Consider the following 10,691-nt stretch of genomic DNA (forward strand, 5'->3'; position numbering starts at 1 on the left):
TTTAATCAAAACAGTCAGGTTGTCAGTCTCTTTAAATGAAAGATTTAATAAATACCATTCACTTAATGTTATCATAGAAGTGAATGAGCTGATTTCCTTCCTTGTGAGAATTTTCTCATCTTGTTTTGAATAACCTATGTATTTTCTTTTATTCCCAGTTTTTCACAGAATTTTATGGTTTATTGAATTAATTCCATGTGAATTTCTGGTAATGATTGGTATTTGTTTAGACTGACATTGACATTGCTTTCCTTTCCTGTGTTATTGCTGTCTATTTTCTCTCTCTTCCCCTGTGTAGAGGACTGTAGCATAGAATTTGTGGTTATGAATTCTTTCAGCTTATGCTTACTTTGAGTCATCCTCATGTCCAGTTTGAATATGAAAGGATCGCTTTGCTGAATATAGCAATTTGGTTGAGCAGTTTGTCCGTTTGGTTGGTTGCTTGATTTGGTTGGTTGATTTCTAGAATATAAAGCACACCATGGTTTTCTGGTCTTTGGCTTTTCTGAGGGAGAAGATGCTATTCTCATGAGTTTAACATTTTATACTATTTCTCTAAGATATTAAAAATGTTTTCAAGTATATATTACAAGTTATATTTGTAATTGACATAGGAAGGTTCTTTCCTGGTCATACAATTACATGGGCTATAAATGTTTAGTGTACTAAGTAACCATACCTCTATAAAGAGCAGGAAATTTTTCTGCTATTAATTTGTATTTTTCAAAACTATGCTATTTCTTTGTCCATCTAGAAAAACTATAAGCCATATCTTTTAACATAAAATTCATTTTGTAGCGTTTAGTATATTTATAGTGTCTGTTGGAAAATTACACAGCAGGGATCATGTTTCTCCATGTACTGCTTTCAGTTACTTCTCCAGACTTTTCAACAATGATTGCTCTAAAGGAGTATGGGAATTGAATTTGTGGAGGGCCCTTGTGTGGATATCCCTGATCTGGGCTCTGAGCCATCTCTCTCCATGTTTGTATACAGCCATATTGACAGCCTTTGGCTCATATGCCCTGTTCTATAAAGTTTTTCAGAATTCAAGCATGCCTCAATCACAGCTATAGAGAAGTGCAATTTTTCTCAGTTGGCCTGTGTGTGTAATTTTATGATAATATACCTATCTCTCGTGTTTAATTATGCCAGGCTTGATTCCAGCTCTGCTGACATGGAAAAAAATAACAAACAACAATGGTAACATTACAACATGGAACCAAACCAGATTTAGAAACACAGCAACTCTCAATCAAAATGACAGCCAGGCACAGATCCACCCATCTATAATCTGCACTGGGAGTCAGAAGTAAGGATGCAGCAGCCAAGACTTCATAGTGACACCATATCTGAAATAAAAGAGAGGAAAATAACAGTATAAATGTACCAGTAATAAAAATAGGTTGAACAATTTTGTTGCAAAATACATAAAAAATTAAATATTAATAAAGGAAAAATAATTAGCTGAAAGGTGAAAATCAAGGCATAAAAAGTCCTGTGAGCAATTTTGTACTCATAAAGAGTAAATGGAAAATGAGACAGTGGGAAAAAAAAGGGGTAAACATTTTATTAAAGTTGAATGGAAAATTAGAAAAAAATGCATTGCAGGTGTAACAGTTGTGTCACATGTGTGTCAGTACGTGGCCAAGAGGAGAGAGGCTATGTTTATGCTAAGTGATCTTACCTACCAACATCTGAATCGGTAGCCTAATTCTCTGAAAAAAAATAATGCATCCACTGAAATGATTACCAGCTCAGTGCCACAGGACCCAAATGTCATCAGTATGGACCATACAAGTCTGAGCTACAAATGAGGCTAAAGATGACCCTACCAGGTGCAATAATGCATAAGTATGCCATAATACCTTAACCATGCCTGAGATGATCCCAGACACTCAGAGATCCTGGACACCACTAAGAAGAGACAGTAAGTAGAGAAATGGAAGAGAAAGAGAATGTGAGAATGATGGAGACTGGAGGGTAGTAAGGAACAGCCTGATATAAGTAGCTGGTGACCTGGAACCATGATAGTGTCCTTGCCTGTGCTCACTGGGGCTATGCCTTGCAGCAGTAAGGGTCTGTTACCATCAAAGGCCAGGTGGATATTTCTGGTCCTGGCTGCCACTCAAGGACATGTTGATGTCTAAGGGCTGTGCAGAACTGGTCTCTCCTATCACCTGGGCATCTTGGGAGATTTAACCATGTGGGGCATGAGAGTAGAATTGCTGATCCCACCCTTGGCCATCTGTAGTACTCTGGAGAGTAGACTTGCATATTTTAAACGTGGGTGAGCTAGCCTGGAGGATATAAAAATGGAGGAGCTGACCCTTCCATATTGTGGTGGCATGGACAAGGGAGAGATACTCTGCTCCCCCTCACCCCTTACCACCCGAGGCATGCAAGAGTCCTAGCCCCATGGTCATGTGGGCAGGAGTTCTGGTTCTGCCCCTCACCAGGTACAGCAGTCAGGAAAAGAGGTCCTGAACCTCACCTGGGCAGTATAGTATAACTGACCCTGGTGGCTAGGGTGTGGGCAGGCTGGCTCGGATGATGTGAGTATGGGGCAGATGGCCATGCCACTTCTCTACCATGGGATCGTGAACAAGAAATGCTCCCTGCCTCTCACTCATTGCCATCTAAGGCAAGCAGGAGAGCTGGCCCCAAGGAGATTGTTGCTAGAGAACTGGCTCTGTCCCTTACCTGCTGAAGTACTTGGGAGAGAAGGCCCTGTACCTCATCTGGGCAGAACAGTAGAGCTGAACTTGGATATGAGCTTGTGGTTAAGTCAGCCCCAAGAGCATTAGTATGGTATGGGAGAGCTGGCCCTGCTTCTTGTCTGCTGTGCTGTGGCATCAGTGAGGTAGAGATCACTCTTCTCCATTTTCTCTTGCAAACTGCATCAGGCTGGAGAGTTGGCCCTGACAGAGTCATGAGAGAAAGAGAGCAGACCCTGTACCTTACCTTGACAGCATAATGAATAGAGCTGACCCTGATCGCAGGGGTCTGACAGAGCCACCTTGGAGGTGTAGGCATAAGAGTTCTGGCTCTGTCACTTGTCAGGTTTGGGGCAGTGTGGATGAGGGAAAGCTGCCTCTCAGACCATCTCAGATATCTCTGTGGCCCAGATCCAAGACCTTTAATTGGTCTACCACAACATCTTCCTTAGTGCAGGCATGCATAAAGGGGTTGTCCCTATAGATCCAGAACTACAGGATTTCCACTACACAGACCAACAACAGGCTATCTGAGAGGGTCCCAGTGAAGTTCTAGTGTTTATAGCGTTTCAAAAGCCAGACGTTTTGTACTACACCAATGAGCAACATTTGCAATCAAAGAAATATGGACAGAAGTGTATACTGTGGACATATTGTGACCCACTATAGCTTCCACAGTAAGATTTTTTTCTTTGTTGGAGGTGGAGATTGCAAGGGTAGAGGGTCTTTATGAGGGGAGAGAGGGATGAGAACTGGGTGCATGAAATGAAATTCATAAAGAAAGAACCCTTAATGGTGCCAGTGTTGCCACAATGCCTTGAGTCAGATTGGAACCGAGGTTGCTGAGGCGCAACGCAGAGTACTAACCACTATCATGGCAATCTACCAGAGACAAAGTGTTGATCAGAGACTGAAGAAAAGACCATCCAGATACTGCCCTACATGGACATCCACCCCATATACAGTAACCAAACCCAGACACTGTTGTGGATAACAAGTGCTTGCTGACAGGAGCTTGATATAGCTGTCTAATGAGAGGCTGTGCCAGTACCTGACAAATACAGAGGTGGGTGCTCTCAGCCAACCAATGGACTGAGCACAAAGTTCCCAATGGAGGGGCTAGAGAAACGACACGGGGAGCTGAAGGAGCTTGCAGCCTGATAGGAGGAACAACAATATGAACCAACCAGTAACCCTAGAGCTCTCAGGGACTAAACTACCAACCAAAGAGTCCACTTGGAGGGACCCATGGCTCCAGCTGCATATGTAGCAGAGAATGGCCTTGTTGAACATCAAAGGGAGGAGAGGCCCTTGGCTCTCAGAAGGTTCAGTGCCCCAGTATAGGGGAATGCCAGGACAGGAAAGCAGGAGTGGATGGGTTGATGAACAGGGGGAGGGGGGATAGAATAGAGGGTTTTTTTTTTTTTTTTTGGAGGGGAAACCAGGAAAGGGGATAACATTTGATATGCAAATAAAGAAAATGTGTAATAATAAAAAGAAAAAAAGAAATTAACAAAGAACGAATAAAAAATACTTTTTAAAGAAAAATATAATAAAGTAAATAATAATAGAATAGCCAGGAAATAAATTTTTTTAAAAAAGTAACAGTTCCTCTCAGTTGACCTTAGGTATGTGTCTGTTTGGTCTAGGGATGCACTGCCAGATATCCCAGTATCAGTGCCCAGATCTTTGTCAATTAAAGCTCTCACCCCCTGTCCTTTGTAGCCATCTCCCTAGTCAATGCCTTGGTGGCCAGTTGTCCCTGGATACCCTGCGATGTTTCCTACTTCCAAGAGAAGTTCAGTTCCAAATGACAAGACATGTATTATGATCACCGCTGGCTGCAACAATGTCAGTTACATAGTTAACCCTAGAGCTCCCCTATAGCTTGCTGGGGAATCTTCCTCTGACCAAGTCCCTGAGCTGCTTTGAAGTTTTAGTTTGTTCCTTCTCCATTTTCTAATGATTCTCCTCTACACACTCTAATCATCCCCTCTCTCATTTTGGTTATATTACAATGTTCTAGAGTAAAAATCATATTTATAAGGTTATTTTGTAAAACCTAGGGGTTTTCTTGGGACTAGATCAGTGGATACAGTTATACTGTTGCCTTGTTGAAGGCAAGGCAAGGCCCATCTCTTGCACTTTCTTATAGAAGCTAGATCTCCTCATCTCAAGGGAAAGGATCATGAGAGTTTTAAGAACTTTTTCTTAGTTGCTTTCTGCTTCTCTATGATATTTAGATTTTCATAACTATCTTATTGGTTCTGAGTCTTTCCATACTTTCTCTCCATGGACTATACTCTCTCCTTTGATGTCTTGAATTCTCTCTTAGAGTAGGCAAACAATATTTCTGTTCCTCCATTTTCCCCCACTTAGGCAATTAATAAAAACTGGGAGCAGGAGAAGCAGTCTCCCCATGGGAGAGCTCTCCAGTTTCTTGACCAGTGCCACACCCATGTGGCATCAGCTCTTCAAACCCATGTATAAGTAACATTGTATAGACTCAACAGGTCATATTTCAGAATATGAATGTATATACCAAAACATATGTGCATGCAATAAAACTGATGAAAGGAAAGACAGTGGGAACGGATGTATGGGAGAGTTTGGAGGGAGAAAATTAAAGTGAGGAAAGTAATTAAATTACAATCAAAAAATAAACAACAAAAATTAACTGTCCTATTTTCTAGTGCAAATCAAAACTAACATTTAAATTTGTAGAAAATACAATAATTATTCCACAATAAAAATGTGTTTCATATCCCAAGTTCATCAGTCTTTTGTATATCAATTTCTAATACACACACACACACACACACACACACACACATACATACTGTTCTTTATTCTGTATAGAAACATGTGATATTTTTTAATCTCAAAGCAGAACACAGTGGTTATAAAAAGGTTACTATTTTAATTAACTTAAAATACAGCTATTTTAACACATTATAACTGCAAATTGTATATCAAATGAAATCCTATGATGAGCACACATTTGATTACTTTTGAAGGGAAATGACAATAAGAGCCAAAATTTTTGAAGGGAAGTGACAATAGGAGCCAAAATTTTCCAGTCCTTTTAGGTTTAGACACCTGCAATATATTCCAATAGCTGAGCACAGAACTAGACCAAAGCAGAAATGGAGCCCCATATGATCATTTTCAGCATTATAATTTCCTGTGAAATTTGAGTGATTTGCAAAACTGTGATAGATTTCCCTGAATAAGATGATGGCAAAAGCTTTGTAGATTCAAAAATAGTTTTGCTGAGGCAATGAGAAGTAATATCCTATCAGATTAGATGCTGCGAATGTTTCACAGAGCAAACAGAAAGCCAAGAAAAGCTGGGAAAGAATTCGCATCTGACCATTTCAAAGTATTCGCTCCTCTTATTTTGAGACATTTTTGTTTTATTTGCATTGTTTCCTCTCCTTTCAATTCACTCACATCTCTCTTACTTCTCTCTTCTCTCTTTTGAGCTCAGGCCCTTGCTTCTACTAGGTAAGGAATCTCTTATTAATATACATACTCAATTTCATCCTTTAATTATCTTTGTAGTTAATAGCTTGCTTTTTAGGAAAAAAAATTGTTTTGTCTATAATAAAATGATATGCTATTTTAAGTAAATAACAATTTGAGATATATAAATCTTAAAAATGACTAGTAAAAATTTAAAAGAATCAGATAAGTGCAAAGCCCAAGAAAAGTAAGGAGTTGCCCACTGGCTGAAAACAGATCCTAAGAGTGGAGCTCATTTAGGTAAAAATCATTGATAGTTTTCAAATACAAAGTTCATTTTATCAAGGTTATTGTCTGAAAGTTCACACTGATTAATACCTTTTAATGTTATATATAGTCATGGACCCTTGTTTCTAACAGTATCATAATAAGAAACCATCTCTTAGATGATCTAACTCAGAGTTCCTTGGGTTATACAAGCCATGATGATATATTGGCATAGAAATAGTTATTGATGTACCAAATTTACTTACTAGATATTGAAATGTGATAGGAATGATTAAGTAAAATTGAAAGAGTATATAGTGTTCTTAGTATATGCACAGAAATTTTATATTTGTTCATGATGAATATTCACATTTTGTGACATCAACCACAGTTCTGTCTTTATTTCTAATAGCACAGCACATTAAATAGCATAGCATAATAAATGGAACATGGAAAATACATGTAGTAGTGTAAACTAAACTTGGAAATGATTTTTTTAGATTAACTGTCATTCAAATATTTACCACAGTATTATACTATATGAAAAAGTCTATTTTTATAAAATTTTAGTATTTATAACTGTGATATGCTTATGAGGTTTCTATTTAAGTGTTAAATGTGCTACTTCACCATGAGTGGAACCAGAAATTCCAATTACACTAAGTACCATAGGTAGGTGATAGGTTTTTATAAAATTTGTAGCTAAATAAATGTCTGATTTTTTAACAATTATAAGTTGGAAAGTTTTCAAATATACTATTTTATTTCTTGTAAAAATTCTAAGAATATACTAGTTTGCCAAATGAATAAAGGCTCAGTTTGTAGTAGTATGTAGAATCCTTGGATTAGACACTGCATTTAAATGTAAGAGTTCCTGAGAAAAGGCTTTCCTGACATTTTGTGTTTTCTCAACCTTAAAATTAAAACCTTTTAAAAATTAAAAACATAAACTTCAATACTATTAGCAAAAGCCAGAGTATAACAGCTCAACTTGGAGGGAGAAGTCACACACCAAAACAGTAAGAGTTTTAATAAATTTATTAAAGGCACTGATAATTAGAACATCTATGAGGAACTTGTAATACTATTCAATAGGTAAAATCCCTGCTTAGTAATTAACTATCAGGTATATCCAAATGACATGGAAGCTTATAAAATCTATGGTGGATAAAGGAGTGTTCACAACTGTATAATGATTTTTTTTTTTTTAGCTTTCAAGGCCATAGGATTTTCTTGCTTGCACAAGCAAATTAAAGATTCAATAATTAGGCTGTGTTGGAATTTTTAATTCACTGACAAATCTTATGTTGTTCAGAACAGGCAAAAACACATCTATTTTGACTATAATTATGTCAAGCATTTTCAGCAGCCCTATATACAACACATAAAGGAAATGCAAAAGAGAGATGTGTTATTCATTCAGCTGAAGGCTTAATGAGGAGCTCAATTCTATTGGACATTTAACAATGTCTTTTATCTCATTTATTCTTTTTTAATGGCAAACAATGGCATGAAAATTATATCTGGTTATGGGCAACTATTTATGGAACTGTGTCTTTCTTATATTCTTAATTACATCCTGTGTAGGGGTTAATATTATATTAAGACTGCAGTTTTTATTTGTATCTAGTATCAGATTTTTTCTCATGATTCAGATTTCTTTTTGGAGATTCTCATTTGGGATATTTTTTCTTTCCTATCTCTTGGTCTCTAGCAGATTATTTTTTTTGGTTACTTTAAAAGCATTTAGAAAGTAGAGAAAGAAATAATTTTTGAGCCGGGCGATGGTGGTGCACAGCTTTAATCCCAGCACTCTGGGAGGCAGAGGCAGGTGGATTTCTAAGTTTGAGGCCAGCCTGGTCTGCAGAGTGAGTTCCAGGACAGCCAGGACTATACAGAGAAACCCTGTCTCAAAAATGCAAACAAACAAACAAACAAACAAGAAATAAATTTTGAAGTCATACACTGAAACTTTTGATAAAAATATATTTATTTTTGGTAAATAAAATCATGCCAGTCATTTTCTGTTTCCTAGTTAGTGGGCGTGGTTCTTATTTAATTTGTCTCAGTCCTTTACTCTGTGACCTAATATATCTATAGGACCTACTAAAACCTAATATACACTGATGACAGCCAGAGTCATACTACAGTGACATAATATTGCTTTCTGTTGTGTTCACTAATGTTCCACCTATTAAAAAAATCCGGAATCATTTCTATGTTTGCAAATATCAGAGAACACGGTGATGCAGTTCCAAGAGTAAGACTATATTCATTTTTCATATGGGAAGCACATTTATTTCCAGCATAATTATGCTTATTAAAAGGAATCACTTGCTAAGATTTTTAAAAAGTTACTTCTTCAAATGTGTAAAATAAATTTGATTTAATTTAAAACATCATAGTTTTTTTAAAAATTGTTTGATATCACCTCACAATGAAGATGAAATGATACTTCATAGAGTTGAAAGCATGCCGCTAGCATTTTTGAGAAGGCAAACACCATATAGATTCATGAGATTCTGTAACCAATAACTGCCTGGTAAAGGATGTGTTGTAATCAATCAAATTGTAGATGCATGCTTAATGGGTAGAAAAATAGAACCCCTAGTTCTCCTCATAAATTTCACTTTCCATATCAGAATAGAAACAGAAAGATTTTTAAATTAGAGTTCCATATATAAAATATCTTAGATTTAGAGAAATCTTCTGGTAATATATGCAGTGAAGAATATTATTAGACATTAGAAAACAATAGGCTTCTATCAATCAATAGCTATTTGAATGTGAATAGCTTTTAGGGAAACCTTGGATACTCTTTTTCTTTCACTGGCATCGATGCTAATTAAGTATCATAATTTAATAAATACCCTACACGATTGACATTTGAACAATTAATCTTTGTATGGCACATAGATTGGATCCTCAGAATTTGTATTTCAGACAAATCTAACTGCCTTATGCACATAGAACTCTGACACTGGTTTGGCTCCTATTATATTCCTAATTATAATGGTAGAAGGTAAATGAATAAGACAGGTTTCAACACCAATTTTCCTTTACTCCACTGAGGAGAGTACATAGAATAATGGGGATACCTTTAACTCTGGCAAGGAATACCCAGAGTTCAGGATAAGATATCGTGAAAACAAAATACTAATTTATAATGCATCTTTCCTTGCATTTCTCATTTTTAATATGAATTTTGATTTATTCTGTATCAGATTTATATTTTATTTGAATGTGTTCCAATCTACCCACCAATTACTCCACTGGAGAAACCATTTCCCCTCAAGTTTTGATGTCTTTATTTTGAAGATATATTATTGGGTATAGAATCCATGAATAAAGATAATCTATTTGTTGTTTGGCATATTAAAATATGCTAACAGTTTGTGGTCACCTTCATTCCAGGGTAATACAGGAAAATAATAAAAATATATGATGTTTAAAATTTTAAACACTAAGGTATACACACATACTGTCCAGATAATAGAAATAACAATGATTAGAAAAGCCCCCATTGCTCACTCTTGTACAATACTACAATTTGTATTAATTTGTATATGTGCAATTAACACTTGTTTACTTGTAAAAAGGAAAGGAACAAATTAAATTACAACAGAATAAAAAAGGAGGAGTAAATTACACATAGTAATTTCAAAGTTTTACAATTATATATGTGTGTATCTATGTGTATGTGTAAAGAAGGCCCAGGCGTGTGTATGTGTGTGTCCATTTGTATGTGTTAAGAAAATGAAGCATATTATTTTTATACTTGAAAGTTCTGGAAACTAGTGGTGATTGCTAAGTATATATTTCAAAAGGACTTAATCATTACCCCAAATTTTAAGTGTTCTTAATCTCATAACTAAACAGTTAAATTTAAAAATTAAATGGACCAGTACCTCAACCTTTGTCATAGAATTTTTCACTAAATTAAAATTTAGGGTGATGTAGAAAGAATTAAACATAAATTTTAAAAAATGACAGAAAAAGATAACAAATTATGCTTATTAATATTACACAGAAAAGAAAAAGATATTGAGCACATTTAAATTAATTTGATTTAATTATATTGTGTTATTTTGTATAAATTAATCAAGCACAGGTTAAGTGATGCCACCACACTTTGATTCTAAAGGACTGTATATTTCACAAATAATCTTGATTTAAGTATAAATTTTAAAAATCAGATTTTATGTCCCACATTGTAAGAATTCATTTGTACTTAACTGAATA

The 10,691-nt window shown here is 35.9% G+C and overlaps 1 non-coding gene across 1 annotated transcript; it reads left to right on the plus strand.

Moving 5' to 3' along the window:
• The first annotated feature begins 1,590 nt into the window (after positions 1–1,590).
• On the plus strand, positions 1,591–1,718 carry LOC127681990 (small nucleolar RNA SNORA17). The gene has a single exon (XR_007977303.1). It is a non-coding gene; the product is annotated as a small nucleolar RNA SNORA17 (small nucleolar RNA).
• The last annotated feature ends 8,973 nt before the right edge of the window (positions 1,719–10,691 follow it).

The sequence above is a fragment of the Apodemus sylvaticus genome, chromosome 3 (assembly GCF_947179515.1).
Source record: "Apodemus sylvaticus chromosome 3, mApoSyl1.1, whole genome shotgun sequence".
Lineage (NCBI taxonomy): Eukaryota > Metazoa > Chordata > Mammalia > Rodentia > Muridae > Apodemus > Apodemus sylvaticus.